This window comes from Lutra lutra, chromosome 5 (genome assembly GCF_902655055.1).
Source record: "Lutra lutra chromosome 5, mLutLut1.2, whole genome shotgun sequence".
NCBI classification, from domain to species: domain Eukaryota; kingdom Metazoa; phylum Chordata; class Mammalia; order Carnivora; family Mustelidae; genus Lutra; species Lutra lutra.
Genome location: NC_062282.1, coordinates 164,303,695 through 164,319,643, shown reverse-complemented (window position 1 = coordinate 164,319,643; position 15,949 = coordinate 164,303,695). Strand labels below are relative to the sequence as shown.

Below are 15,949 nucleotides of genomic sequence, written 5' to 3'. Positions count from 1 at the left end.
ACTGCTTTTCTCCACCACCAAGAATATCTCCTTATCTCTTGGCCTGAGAAGCTGTAAGACCACTGCTGATATGGAAACAGTCCGCAATTTAGAATATTTAGAACAGGAGGGGATACGTATGCTCCCTTCCATAAACACAAACCACATCCAGGAATGCCTGTATGGTTCTTTTATTTAAGGGACAAACTCTTGATTTTGGCTCAGGTCCTGGTATCAGGGTTGTCAGATCGAGCCCCTGACATGTGTCATGATCTGCACCACAGGTGGAGCCTGCGTAAAGATCTCTCTCTCCCTCCATACCTCCCCTTCCAAACTTGGCTACCAGAAGTTCCACGATGTGTATGCTAGACTAAAGGAGGAGCGTGTAGGACAAGAGGTGACCCAGACATCAATCTCCATTGGCAACTTGTGACAAGAGACTAGATAAACTTCCTGCTGTTCCCAGAACCAAATGGAAGTCTTGCAGAAACTCTATTACAACTGCATTTCACATGACCATCTTAGCAATGCTTACTTCTCCTAGAATCTTCATATTAGAAATATGTTCTCATTCCTCTACCCTGAATCTTCTGTGATATGGAATTCCTAGAGGAGATGTGAAAACACTCTACCTCCTATTGTCTTCTCTACTCTATGTGAGTGACCTTCTTACTGATCCTCTTGATTTTGGCTGAGGTGATGATCCCACGATTGTGAGATCGAGCCTGTGTCATGCTCTGCAAAGCGTGTGGGGCCTGCCCAGTGTCTCCCTCTCCCTCTTGCACCTCACCATCTTAAAAAAAAAAACAACAAAACAAAACAAAAAACAAACAAACAAAAAAAAAACATAAAAAGCACGTCCACACAGAAATCCATTTGTAAAGATGCCCGATATTCTTTACTCTAGTTTACTGGCCTTAAAAAGAATGTGTTGAGAGAAAACACTATTTTGAAGAGAATGTCTATTTATAAGATAACCCTGAAATCACTCAGGATTCTGCTAACAGAAGCAACCTGTAATTCAGATGTTTTGTTTGGAGCAGGGACTTGAGGAACCTTCTCCATATGTGCCACTAAGGAATTTTCCCCAAACAGCAAACTCTAGATATTATGGTTAAGGGTACATCTCCAATTTAATCAAAAAGAAGAGGGTATCTTTCCTTCTGTAAGTACGACAGAAGCCAGCAAAAGAGGCACCCACATCAAGCCCTGAACCTCAACCCAAGTGAAGGTTCAGAACCAGGACAACTTACTGCTGTGATGCACATCCACCGGGGAGACAACAGGCGTCACACTCCTGTACGTGTTGCACTTGAATCTGCACTGAAGAGACAGAGGCCAGGCGCATTGGATGCTGCCAAGGAGGTCAAGTCACCTGAGCCTCGAAGCACCACCTGTAAAAACAGAGAGAGCATTTAGCTGAGGTCTCAGGACCCATACTCGGGAAGACACAATGTCATACAAAACTGAAAGCAAGCTCATCCCTTCCAGCAGAGAGCACAAGTTCAAAGAGGCCAAAACCACAGGATCCCAAAATTTGTGAAAGACTTAGCATTGCTGCTGGCAGACCTTCAAATAACACATGCATAGTCAATTGGCTACCGGGAGTTCCAGGATATCATCTATGCCAGTCCCACGCAGGAGGATGTGGGCCAGGAGATGGCCCAGAGGTCAATCACCATTTGCAACTAGTGACGAGAGTCCTAAATAAAGTTCCTGCTGCTCCGAGAACCCTGAACAGAAGATCTGCAGACAACCCTATTTCAACTGCATTTTGCATGACCGTCCTAGGGTTGCTTACTTTCTCCTTGAATCTTCGTTCACCTTTGACAAGCGTTGTCATTAATCTACCCCGTAACTTCAATGACACAGAACTCCTATAGGAGATGTGCATATACTCTACCTTCTCAATGTCTTTTCTACTCTACGTGGGTGACTCTGTTAGTCTTTCTTTCTCTTTTTCACAACTCTATTTGGCTGAAATGAGCCTCTGGTCTTTCCTTTCTAAGACATGCCTCTCATGGACCCTGGAACTCAAAAAAAGAAATAATAATAATAAAAAAACAACAACTAATCACCACCCAAAATGAATGTAACCTATACCTTGGAGATTAAAGATTGTTTCACTCCTAGGCAGCGACTATGCTACTGACACAAAGGGCAAGCCCTCCAACAACCAGCTTCTAGAGGATTCTGGGATAATTTGGGGTTTAGTTCTGATAGGATTTTCCCAATAAGAAAACACTGCCAGCCTCCAAACCTGATTGCAAATTAAATAGATTCAGGAGCTTCACAGGACCCATGTGGAGGCACAGAAATGCCTGTGGTTGTGGCAGCGGGTGCCAGTCCACATGGCTGATGGATTTCAGTTCAACGGATTTGGGATCGTTCTTAGATGCAAGAAGGCAGCCAGAAGCACACTTGGTTTCTTAGCTAGCATCTATTCTAACTAAGCCTGGCAGGCATAGTGATCGGACTGTTCCATACAGATTTTGAAACCCTGCTGTACTGGACACTTTTCATGAGGAACTCTTTAGAGTGAACATTCAGTAATTGTGTCCAAGCCAAAGCAAGCACGATACTCCCATCAGACTGGACTGCAATACCTGTCGATTTGGGTGGATTCCTCTTCTCGAGGTCCCCCAAATATCCTGAGGTTCCTATACCTGCCAACAAGTAACTTTTCCTACTCATGTGGCAAGGCTCCTGGGCACTGTGTCATTGAGGTGTGAATTCGCTATTGCCAAGGGGCTCCACAAAGCCACCCTTCATTCCTGAAAATTGTCTGGTCATTATCTGAGTCCATACACATTACTCTCAAATTGGACATTTCACTCAATCCCTTGGTAAAGTAACCAATGTTTCCAGCAGTGTCCTGTTACAAGTAAAAGGCACTTGTGCTGAACTTACTCCAATAATTCTAAGTACCTTGGAAGAAAGAATTCTCCCTGAGAGTTTCTGAATGATTGAGGGTTCAGGGAAGGAGAGAAGTTAAATGCTCCCATTTGCTAACAGAGAAATTTATCATCACATTTCTGTAGGTCATGGATACTTTCAGATAGTTTCCCTCAATCTGGAAGAAGAAACATTAAAGGACCAGCAATGTTTCAAACAAGAGTCACAAAGGTAGACTCATCTTCCTCAACTCACTCAGCCCCCCCCCCCCTTATTAATTCTTGTTCGGCTTGAATGCAGCTTTTCCACGAGTTCTGCAAATCTGTATCCAGTTGAGTTTGAGGATTTTCACAATTGGACACTAAGACCCCATGAGACAGATCACCGTGTAAAGTCACAGGCATTTAGTGGTAGAGTAGGTTTGAAAGGCCTGTGGACACATGCTTAATGAGATATATTTTCACCAAACATTGAAGGGAAGACATCAGCATGGAAGCAGAGAGGCCACAAGACCTGCATCTCGGTCCCTAGGGCATGGCGTGTCCATGAGTTTCCGTGTCTCCAAGCCCAACACACTCATTACTTCTGAACTAAGGGTTCTGCTTCTAGAATTTTCTCCCAAGGAGAAAACCAGAGGGGTTCCCACCACCTTGCCTGAGGCCCACAAAACTGTTCAGTGACAACTTCTCATCCACCACGGTCAGGCAGGTCTAGCCCTTTCTCCCCCGGTTGCTCAGCCCACCCTCTCCTGGTGTCCACCAGGCCACTCAGCCTCTGTGTTCCATGTCCTTGATGGATCTCGTTGGATGATGGTAACCTGCATAGGGGTTGAAGGAGCAAATATACTCCTTCCCACCCTTTCTCCCTCCTTGCACCCATCCAAGGTTTGTGCAGGGGGAGCAGAGCTGTAGGGACATGCAGATGGGGTTCTTCTGTGGTGCTTCCAAGAATCCCCTTGCACAAAGCCTGAGCCTTAGCACTTAGCAGGATATTTTGGTCTCTAACCACATGGCCCACCCCAGCCACGGGGCAGCATTCCACCTGCCAGCCTCCTCAGGAAGAACTCCTGCACCCTAGCTAGCTTCTCTCCATCCAACGCCCAGGTGCGGACCTAGGCATTCAAAAGGAGACTGGAGACGCAGACACACACACTGTACCCAGGTGCCTGACTGCACTCCACACCACACCTTCTACTTCAGCATTGTGGTGATGGCAGAATTCCCGCTGTGTGCTTTTTGCCCTGAGACATGCCAACCCTTCAATGTGTCACAGAGTACAGAGCCGGGCTTCAGCCCCCTTGTGATCTGGCTGTCTGATGCAGCTGCCTGGGTCTGCCCACCTCCCACCCTGCCTCCAGTCCTTTCCTATGAGCATCTGCTTGGGCCCTGCAACTCTGGCTCTGCTCCGGTGCCCCGGGCCCTGGTTGCAGGCCATCAACAGGCAGTTGAGGAGCCACAGACTCTGGCTTGCTGGTCTTATGCTCCCCTCAACCCAACCATCGTGGTGACCAATGTGGACCCATGTGTCAGATAGGACTGCAGCCCCCGCCTTCCTGCTCAACCTCAGGGAGCACTTCTGAAGCAAGGCACGTCAGTCCCAAATACCTGCTCCCAGCCCCCTCCCCACCAGCTGAATAGTCCTTAGGGACAGATGTATAGGGAAGCCAACACATCTACACTCCAGGCATTGCATATCACTCAGCCTCTCATGGTACGCAGGTGAATCAAAGAAGTATTTAGCACAACAGCACAAACAACACTTGAATAGTGAGCAAATGTGTTTCTCCCATGGCAGAAACATTTCAAGATACACTGCAGTAGGCCTGGTTGACAGCTTACCTGTGCTCCAGTAAGAGCCCTGTTCTGACATTGATGAGCAAGCCACAGACCAAGAGAACCTCTGCAGATAAGTGGGCCCAAATGTATCCTGGATCCTTTCATTTTGTTATTTTGATTTTGCTCCAAAGTACAGGGAGATACCTCTGGCGCATGGACGGGGCTCTCCATTCGAGAGCACAGGAGGTAAATGAGCCATATATTCCCCTAAACACCACTCCTTGGATAGGCTGGGTCAGGCTACTACCCATGGGCTACCCTGTGACCTCAGCAGGGCCAAAGCACAGCCTGCTCCTCGGATGTGGAGAGAACAGGGATGCAGTCATTGAGCCACACATTCTGAAGCCAGAACTCTAAGGGAACTATGCATATGGGCTTGGCAGGCACCACGCTGCCCTGAAAGCCACCCAGGCTCCTGGCAGCTTCAGATTGGGGGTTCAGTGGCTGCTCTGCATTCCAGATCGTCCCTGTTCTGTCCTGACACAGATCTAAGCTGGAATCCCTGTGGTCCCTCCAATGTCAGGTGGGATAAAAACGGCATAGAGTGGTTGGGGTGGCCCTGGGAAGGGAACCCACTGAGGCAGATCCCAGAATGAGGCTGGAGGACATATCAGGGGCTCACTGATATGGGAACCCACAGCAGATTGTGGTGGGAACAGGGAGCCCAGAGTCTGTGGAGGGTGTTCACATCACTGCCTTAACAGCTGTGTCCCTGGCGAATGACTGAATCTGTCTGTGCCCCACATCTTCTATAGAACTGGGCCTCATAGCACTTTGTCCCCCAGGATTTGGTGAGGAGAAACCAAGACAATGAACAATAAGCACTTCACCAGTGCTTGGAACAGAAGTGGCATCCATGAAGACACATCTCCCTAGCATTGCTTGGTAGAAAACGTGTTTTGGAACCCCTGGCTCAGCTAGTCATGTCGTTTTGAACATCAGAGAAAAAGCACCTGGCTTCAGGGAGCCTCCCTCCAACATGGTGACTCAGAGCCACCCTGATCCAGTTGCACAATCTCCTCTCTAGGGACATTCCTGCCAGTCTGGTAAATATCGTGCTGTGTAGACACACTACCCTGCAAGCTCTGCCTCAGGAAGCTGTGGACCCAGCAAGTTTGTGGCTCCCAATTGGGCCCAGCTGTCCTCCTGCGTGTCACCAGGACGGTGGACCTGGGCCTCTGACCTTACCTTGCTTCTCAGTGGTGATGATGGTGGCCTCTAGGGGCTCACCCAGCCCTGCCTCATCTTCGTCGTCAGTCTGAAGATGTACCCTGACTCTGGGGCCAGCTCAGTGGCCGTGAATTGCCTCACCATGGCACCCATCTCCACTGTGGTGAACATGCTGGAGTTGCTGTTGGCCAGGCAGTAGATGATCTGATACCCTGTGGGTGGGACAGGAGGGCCATGCATCAGTCTCATCAACCCCTCAGACCCACATTCCCACCACCCCAGCCACCACCACTCTGCCTGTGTTTCTGCCATGTCCTTCCTCCTCTGCCAGCATCTGAGAGGAATGGCACAGCCGCAGTGGCAGATGGAGCCTCTGAGTGCTGGGTCCCCATGACTCTCATTCCCCTTCATCCAACCCACCACCAAGATGTGGAAACAGTTTCATCTTTAGTGATTCAATACTTATATAAAACACCAGTACTCATCATATCAGCAATTTAAAACCCCCCAAAAAAACAACTTACAGAACCAGATGCATTTCGTGGTAAATTCTTCCATTCAGGGAAGGATTCATAGCAGTCCTTTGCCCACTTTTCCAAAACCAGAAAAGAAAGCTTCTAAACTCATTTGCTGAGGCCAACATAACCCTAATGCAAAAATAAATGAGGAACCCCCAAGAAAAGAGTCTTACATTCCAATATCCCTGATGACCATATATGCAAAAATGTTCAAAAAATACTAGCAACTCAAGGTCAACAATATGCTGAAAAAAAATCATATACTATGATCAAGTGGGATCTTGCAGGAATGCAATGATGTTTTACAGGTGCACATTGATCAAAGAGATAAAGCACATTAAGAAAATAAAGAATAAAAATGATGTGATCATCTTGAGATGCAGGGAAGCATTTGACATACTTTAATATCCATTTGCAGTCAAAATTCTCAACAGTGTATGTAGACTAAGGAACATACCTCAACACCGAAAAAGGCCATATATGGGGTGCCTGGGTGGCTCAGTGGGTTAAATCCTCTGCCTTAAGCTCAGGTCATTATCCCAGGGTCCTGGGATCGAGCCCTGCATCAGGCTCTCTGCTCAGCAGGGAGCCTACTTCCTCCTCTCTTTACTCTCTGCCTAATGTGATCTCTCTATCTCTGTCAAATAAATAAATAAAATATTTTTTAAAAAAGGCCACATATGACAACCACACAGATTACATCACATCTGATAGTGAAAAGTTTTAGCTGTTTCTCTTTCCTCTAAGATCACCTAAGTTAGGGACATTGCTGATCTTTCCTTGCCACTTTTGCTGAATACAATATTGAAAATCCAAGGCAGAACAATTATGGAGGAAGATAATCAGAAAGCATCAAAACTGGAAAGAAAGAAGTAAAATGGTCACTACTTGCAGATGATACAGAATATAAGGAAAACCTCAAAGAAGCCAGTGAAAAATGGTCCAAACTATGACTAAATTCAGTAAAGGGGCAGGATACAATGTCACTGCCAAAAATCTGCTGTGTTTCTATATGCTAATAAGGAATTATCAGAAAATATATTAGGAAGATCACACCACCTGAAGTTGCATGAAAAAGAATAAAATACCCAGGAGTATACTTCACCAAGTGGTAAAATCTTGTATGATGAAAATGACAAGGCGGTAAGGAAAGAAACCAAAGGCAACACACGTAAACCAAGAGACACTGCATATTCATGGGTGAAGAAAAATCAATAATGGTAAAATGTCCATACTTCCCTAAACCATCTAAAATTTCATTGCAATTCCTATCAAAATTCTAAGGACATTTTTCACAGACAGAGAAGAAAGGTTCTAAAAATTTGTATGATGCCACAAAAGACTCTGAATACCAGACTAATCTAGAGAAAGAAGAACCACACTAAAGGCATCGTGCTTCCTCATTTCAGACTAATGACAAAGCTAGAGTAATCAAAACAATCTACCATTGTCCTAACAACAGACACACACATCACCAGAAGACAGGAGAGAGCCCAGAAGCAAACACACACATCTATAGTCCGGGACCTTATGACAAAGGAGCCAAGAATAAACAAGTGAGAAAAACAGTCTCTTTCATCAATGGTGCTGGGAACACTAGGAGAGCCACATGCAAAAGAACAAAACTGTCACCATTCTAATACACCATACACAAAAATTAACTCAAAATGGGTCAAACAATTGAATATAAGTCCTGGAACTATAAAACCTGTAGCAGAAAACACAGGGTTTGGAAAGGTCCTTGATGCAAAGGTCTTGGTAGTGGTGCTTTTAAGCGGATACCAAAGTAAAAACAAACAAAGAAGCAAAGTGTGGGCCTACATCTAACTATAAAACATCCAAACAACAAAGGAAACCATCAACAAAATAAAACGGTAAGCCTAAGGTAAAACATTTGTAAATTATATATCCAGTAAGGGGTTAATATTCAAAATATAAAGAAATCAGTGCAACTCAACAACAAAACAAAACAAAACACACAAAGACACCAGAAACAACAAAAACCCCACAAGTTATCTAGTGTATCAGGAGAAGTTCCAAATAGACATTTTCCTAAAGAAGACATACAGATGGTCTACACTGAACATGAAAAGATGCTCAATCATTAATCATCAGGGAAATGCAAATCAAACCAGAATGAGGCACTACTTCACACCTGTCAGAAGGGCCATTATCAAAAACAGAAGAAATAGCAAGTTTTGGTAAAGATGTGGAGTAGAGGAAAACTCTAGTGCACCACTACTGGCAGTATAAATGGGTGCTGGCCACTATGGAAAACAGTACAGAAGTTCCTCAAAAAAATGAGAAATAGAGCAACCAAAGGAGCCAGCAATTCCCTTTCTGAGTATTTATCTGAAGGGAATGAAAACACTAATTCACAAAGGTATATTCACCCCTGTGTACACTGCAGGATTATTTACAACAGTGAAAATAAAGAAACAACCTAAATGCCATCAGTGGATGAATGAATAAAGAAATTGTGGTTGATAAACACAGTGGAATCCTACTCAGCCATAATAAAGGATGAAATCTTTCGATTTACAACATGGTGGCCCTTGAAGGCATTATGCTAAGTAAACAGGCCAGACAGAAAGACAAATACTAGAAATCACTTACATGTAGAACCTTAAAACAAACAAAACAAAAACAAAAATGTGAGCTCACAGACAGAACAGATGGGGGCTGGCAGAAGTTTGGGGTTGGAGGTGGGATAAATGGGTGAAGGTGTCAAAAGGAAAAAAGAAAACAAACCCAAATATAGCATCTTTTTTTTTTTCAATTAAGTAATCTGTACCCCCAACATGACTCAAACTCATAACCTGGAGATCAAGAGTCACACACTCCACCGTACCCGCCAGCCAGGGTCCTGGAATTGTCACATCTTCTGATACTCAATGTATGGAGAAAGGGGAAACTAATTTAATCTATGGTATTTTGAGGGCTAGGTATTTTTGGTAAATGTACAAATGAAAGAACACATTCTTCAGGGTCACACACTCAGGACTGTATCTAGTTCTAATATTTATCATGACACTGAGAAAGTAACTTGCCTTTTTAATTTAATTATTTATTTGAGAGACAGAGAAGGGGGGGACATAAGCAGGGTGAGGGACAGAGGGAGATGGAGAAGACGACTCCCCACTGAGCAGGGAGTCTGAACTGGGATTTGATCCCAGGAACCTGGGATTATGTCCTGAGCCAAAGGCAGAAGCTTCAACAACTGAACCACCCTGGTGCCCCTACTTAACCTCTTTTCTGCCTGTTTACCCACCTCTGAGGATATTATGAATATTTGCTTTTAGAACAGCTTCTATTTTTAATTTAATAATAGTTTTTAGATTTGAATGAAATAGAGGTCACTTAGAATAATACCTATGAGAGTAAGCCCTCAAAAATGTTTTAAAAAATCTTATTCTGGGGGTACCTGGGTGGCAGGGTCAGTTAAGCAGCTGACTCTTGATTTGGGCTCAAATCAAGATCCCAACTCCTGGGAGAGAGCCCCACACCAGGCTCCACACTCAGCGGATATGCTGCTGGAGGATTCCCTCTCTCCTCTGACCCTCTCCTCTCTAGCATATGCTTGTGCATGCAATCTCTTTCTGTCTCTACAATAAATAAATATGTCTTAAAAAATCTAATCTTGAACATTTGGTGGTTGCATAATCATTTTCATTATTGGGCAGTATCTCCTAGTTTCCAAAGCACTTTTATACATACTTTCTTATTGGAGTCAGGATATGGTCCTGGGAAAAGAATTTATTGTGTTTATTTATATAGGAAAATAAAGAAAACCAGACTTAGAGCAGGGCTGTGCTTTGCTCATGACTGCAGAGCTAACAGATGATTTTCTGATTTTCAGTCCAATGGAGGAGGAAAAGAAAAAATCCAAACACTGTAACAAGAGCCAATGAAGGGCACTAGCAAACTGATAATGGAATCAATGCAGTAAGACTGATGCAATATTTATAAATATTTACCCACCCAGCAGTGGAGCAACTAAATATGTAGAGCATATATGAACAGACCTAAGAGAAGCAATCAGCACTAATAACATAGGGAACTCTAATACCTCACACTTCTCTCAATGATACACCATCCAGACAGAAGATCACAAAGGAAGCATCAGCCTCAGACAACCCAGTTACTTAGAATGGACTTGACAGATACACACAGAGCCCTCCATCCAAAAGCAGCACATGGAATGCATTCCTCTCAAGTGCACCTAGAACATTCTCCACCATAGGTCATATGTGAGGCCACAAGACAAGTCAATAAACTCCAGAAGCCTAGGATTTTCCCAAATGATGAGTGAAACCAAATCGACCATCTTTTCCAAACACAGTGGTATAGAACTAGAAATCAATTACAAGAAGAAAACTGGAAATTCATAAACACAGAGACTAAACAACATGTTACTGAACAACCATTGATTCATGGGCACACTGAACATAGGAACACAGAAATACTTTGAGGCAAATGAGAAAATAATACAATCAAACAAAAGTTATGGAATGCAGTAAAATGGGTTCTAAAATGGGGCACCCGAATAGTCAGTGGAGCCTGTGACTCTTGATCTTGCAGTTTTGAGTTTCAACCCCACGTTGGGCATAGAGATCACTTTAATTTTTTGAAGATGTCATTTATTATTTGACACAGAGGGAGAGAGAGAGAGACTGAGCAAAGTGGAAGTAGCAGCAGGCAGTAGAAGAGGGAAAACGTGGTTCCCCGTGCTGACCAGAGAGCTGACACAGCGCTTAATTCCAGGACCCTAAATTCATGACCTGAGCCAAAGTCCAATGCCTAACAGATTGAGCCACACAGGCACCCCTTAGAGCTAACTTAAAAAAAAAAAAAAGTGGTCCTAAGAAGGAAGTTTCTAGTGATTCAGGCCTAACTCAAGAAACAAGAATCATCTCAAATAAACAACATAACTTGATACCTCAAGGAGACAGAAAAAGAACAAATGAAGTCCAAAGTTAGTAGAACAAAGGGCAGGAGCACCTCAGAACTGAAATAAGTGAAATACAGTCTAAAAAGACAACAAAAAGATTTTAAAAGCCCTTAAAACAGAGAACAACAGATCAACAAAGAGCTGGTTCTTTGAAAAGAACAAAGCTGACAGAGTCTCAGCCAGACTCAAGCTGAAAAAATGAAAGAGGACTCATCATGAGAAATGAAAGAGATATTGCCTGATACCATAGATATGCAAAGGCTCATAAAAAGTACTATGATCAATTACACCCCAAGAAGCTGGATAATCCAAAAGAAAAGGATACATTCCCAGAAACATACAACCTGCCAAGACTGAATCCTGAAGAAACAGAAATTCTGAACAGACCAATGACCAGTAGGGATATTAAATAAGAAATCAAAAACTTCCAACAAGCAAAAGTCCAGGACCCCATGGTTTCACCGGTGAATTCTACGAATCATCCACAGAAAAAAAATGAATACCAATCCTTCTCAAACGTCCAGAAAAACAAGGGGAAGGAATGCTCCCCACCTCATTTTATGAGGCCAGCATAGGCCCTTATCGAAACCTCCAAGGTGCCCCAAGAAAATGACAGACTAGTATCTGTGATGAACATAGATCATAAAAATTGTCACACAAATCAAACTACTGTGCCGCATTCACAAAACAAAGGATCAGCATCATAGGACCATCTCAACAGATGCAGAAAAAGCATTTGATAGCGCTGCTACCAAATCACTGCCTACCCACCTGTGCTTCTGCTGCCTGGCTGGTCCCCACACCCCGTACCATGGCCACCCCCTGTGCCATCCCCCCACTGCTACCCTGCTGCACCCGCACACCTGCCGCTGTCCCTTCCACCCCCCATTGCTGACAGGCCATTGCCACCAGTGCTGCCACCCTCCACCCTGCTACTCCACAGCAGTGCCTCTTTGTCCCACAACAGCTAACCCTCACCATAGTTGCCCTGCTGCCCTGCATGTTGCAACTGATGCCCTGCACTGTCACCCTCAGTGCACCTACCACTCCCTTGTGCACCTCCAGGACTCTGCCACCCTGCTGCACCACTCTCCAGTGCTTCTACTGGCCTGGTGCCTGTGTTTCCAAGAGCACCACCACTGATAGCATGGTCACCCTGCTGCTCCTGCCCATCTCCACTGCCCCGCCCTGCCCCCAAGCCATGCCATGCCATGCCATGCCATTGCCAGACAGCTGTTGCCCCACTGGTCCCTCCCAACCACATCTGAGCCAATCCCTCCCCGCTTTGCCTCCACGTCTGCTGTCATCCAAATGTACTTCCTTAAGTCACTGCCTTCCTCAAGTCACTGCTGTCTCACTGCCCCCCACTGCCATTTCTTCACTGCATACTGTCCCCTTGCTGCTTCAGCTGTGCAGAGCCCCTGTCCTGCCCACACTGCTATTAACCTGATGCTCTTGCCCTGCTGGTCCCACCAAACACCCCCAAAATGCTACTGTCTTTCGGCCCTCCATCCCTGCTCCAGTGCCTCCAGATTCTCTCGCCGTTGACCTGCTGCTGCCGCCCCACTCATCCCAGCCATCTCCCAATGCTGCTACTTCCTGGGTGCCCCTGCCTCGTGACCCTGCAATCTGCAGCACACCCCTCATACTGTCCACCTTACCACCGCTGCTGTAGCTAAGCTTCAGCTCTCTGCCCCAGGCTACTGCTGACCTTCACTGTCCAGTCCCCACTGACATGCATTAAGGCCCTACCCCGCCCTTCACGCCCTTCCTGTGCAGTTGCTGTGCTGCTGCCTCCCAGCTGGTTCCGTACACCCTTCTCCCCACGCCACCAACAGCCTACAACCCCACATGCACCCGTGCAGCCACGCTGTCCCACTCTGCCCACCACCATGCGTCACTACTGTCCTGCTGCCCCACCGCATTGCTGCTACCATCCCTCTATGCTCTCCCTGCACCTCTACCCTGCCAGGTGCACCACACCCCTGCTACCAATCCCCTGCCCTCACTGTCATTGCCCCCTTACCGCCACCCTGCTTCTGATCTGCTGCCTGCCCTGTGTCCCACTCTTGCCCTATGTCCTGCTGCTGCCCTGTGTCCCGTTGCTGCTGGTCTTCAGTAGCCCAGCCCTATGCAGCCCTGCCCTGGTGACTTGCATGCCTGCCCCACCTGCCACGCTGCCCCCGTGCTGTTCCAGCCCCCCTCCCTGCAACTACCACCTAGTGCTACCCCTGCCCCCACTCTGGAGCCTTCCTGATCCCTAGACCTGCTGCCATGCTGCTGCCACCCCACGAGTCCTACTCCACCTTCCCCGCACTGGTACCACCAGCCTGCCCCCACAACATGAGCCACTCCCACCGTGCTGCACCCCCATCCATAGCACCCCCACTTACGACCACCATTGCCTCTCTGCTCCTACCCTGGGTCCCCGCTGCTTCTGCTATCAGTGGTCCCCCCTGTAGACATGCACCAAGCCCAGCAAAGCCAGGCCCTTGCTTCGCTGCCTGACCCACCTGCCATGATATTGACATCCCGCTTATACCCAGCTAGCCCTGCCCAGGCCCAAGCGACACTACTGCCTAGCTACTCACCTACCCCCACCCTGATGCCTCCTTGCTGCCAAGGCTGTGGCTGCCCAGCACGTCCACCACACCCCATGCTGCTACCAGCTTGCTGTCCCCAAAATATGCACTCCTGCCACCCTGCTGTGCCCCCCCAGCCCCCTTTACTGTAGCGCCACCTCTGTCCTGTGCCCATGGCCTCTGCTGTGCTTCACAGCCCCACCTTGTTGGCATGCACTATGAGCAGGCCCAGTAAGCCAGCCAAGCTGTCACTGTGCTGCTGCCTCAGGGCTGGTCCCACACTCCCTACACTGCCCTGCCGCCTATATTCCACCCCCCACAGGTGCCACACAGCTGCCCCACTCGGGTGTCATGCAGCTTCTCCTTACCACAAGAAGCTCCCCCTCCCTGTACCAGTGCTGCCTGGTGACACCCCCACTCCTTCGTGCGATGGCCCCACCCCCCCGAGTGTTCTAACCTCTCTGCCACCTTCTCGCCCCCATGAAGTTTGGCAGCTTTGCCTGCCACACCATGACACTGATGCCCCGCTGATTCCAGGCTGGCCCCTCCCCTCCACCCACCACGACCCAGTAGCTGCTTCCCCCTCCCCCCACTTCGTTGCCTCACCACGGCCACACATATGACTGCTTCGCAAGCCTGACCCCTGCCCCCCTCACGCTGCCACCATCTTGCTGCCCCCGACATGTACCCTTACCACCCTGCTGTACCCCCCCACACAACCCCCTTTACCACTGCTGCCACTGCTCCACTGTTGCCCTGTGTCCCAGCCTCTACTGTGCTTCGGTGCCCCACCTCCTTGATGTGCACAATTGGCCCACCCTCCATGCCTGCCCCACTGATGCTACCCCGCCCCCATGACCTGCAGGACGGGCCCGCCCACCAACAACCTCCTAACTGTTTGCTGCCCCGCCCCCTTGACCTGCACGATGGACCCGCCCACCACGCCCACCCTGCTGCTGTTGCCCGGCCCTCTTGACATGAACCATGGGCTCGCCCATCACGCCATCCTAACAGTTGTTGCACTGCTGCTTGGGGCTACTCCCACCCTCTCACCCCCTCTGCTGCCGCCTAGATTCCACCCATCCTCCACAGGTGCCACACAGCTCACACTCCTCCCAGTGCCACTACTGCCTTCCCCCATCCCTGCCTCTGATGACCCCTGCTCCTTCCCCTGTGATCCCATCCCCTTCCTCAGTGTTATCTCCTGGCTGCCAACTCCTAAGGCCCATGCAGCCCCGCCCACCGTGCCATGATGTTGATGCCCCGCTGACGCCCAGCTGGTCTTGCCTCCCCCCACATGTCACGACTGCCTAACGGCTTCACCCTCCTCCTGCTCCATTGCCTCCCTGCTGCCAGGTGCATTACCACGCTACTTCCACCCTGAATATCTGCCCCATTCCCGCACAGTTCACATTGCTACCGCCACATGCACACCTGCCACCCTGCTGTGCCCCTCACACTGCCCGCCTTACCTCAGGTGCCACTGCTCTGAGGCTGCCCTGTGCCCCTGGCCTCTGTAGTGCTTCAGTGTCCCGCCCCCTTGACGTGCACAATGGGCCCACCCACCACGCCCTACTAACCCTTGCTGCCCAGTCCCCTTGATGTGAGCTGTGGGCCCGCCCACCAGGCCCACCTAACTGCTGCTGCCCCGCCCTGCTGACATGCACTCTGGGCCCACCCAGCATGCTGCACCACTGCTATTACTGTAGAGCTGCTGCCTCCGGGCTGGTCGCATCCCAACTCCCGGTTGCTGCTGCCTAGATTCCACCCACCCCTCACAGTCGCTGCAGGGCTGCCCCACTTGGCTGTCACACAGCTCTCCCACCACGGACCTCCACCGCTCCCTGTGCCACTACCACCTGGCTGTCCCCTCACCTGCCTCAGGTGACCCCTGCTCCCCCCCCAGGGGTCCCTCCCCCCTACCATAGGCTCATCACCTGGGTGCCACCTCCTCCTGCTTGGCAACCCCACGGCCCCACCTACTACTCCATGCCATTATGACCCCATTGCCCCACTGAG

The 15,949-nt window shown here is 48.4% G+C and overlaps 1 long non-coding RNA gene across 1 annotated transcript; it reads right to left on the bottom strand.

The window, feature by feature from the left end:
- Window positions 1-1,251: 1,251 nt before the first annotated feature.
- LOC125100415 (uncharacterized) lies at window positions 1,252-15,447 on the bottom strand. Its single transcript, XR_007127543.1, has 3 exons — window positions 15,403-15,447; window positions 5,898-6,091; window positions 1,252-1,373 (listed from the first exon to the last, which is right to left on the bottom strand). It is a non-coding gene; the product is annotated as an uncharacterized LOC125100415 (long non-coding RNA).
- Between the last annotated feature and the right edge of the window lie 502 nt (window positions 15,448-15,949).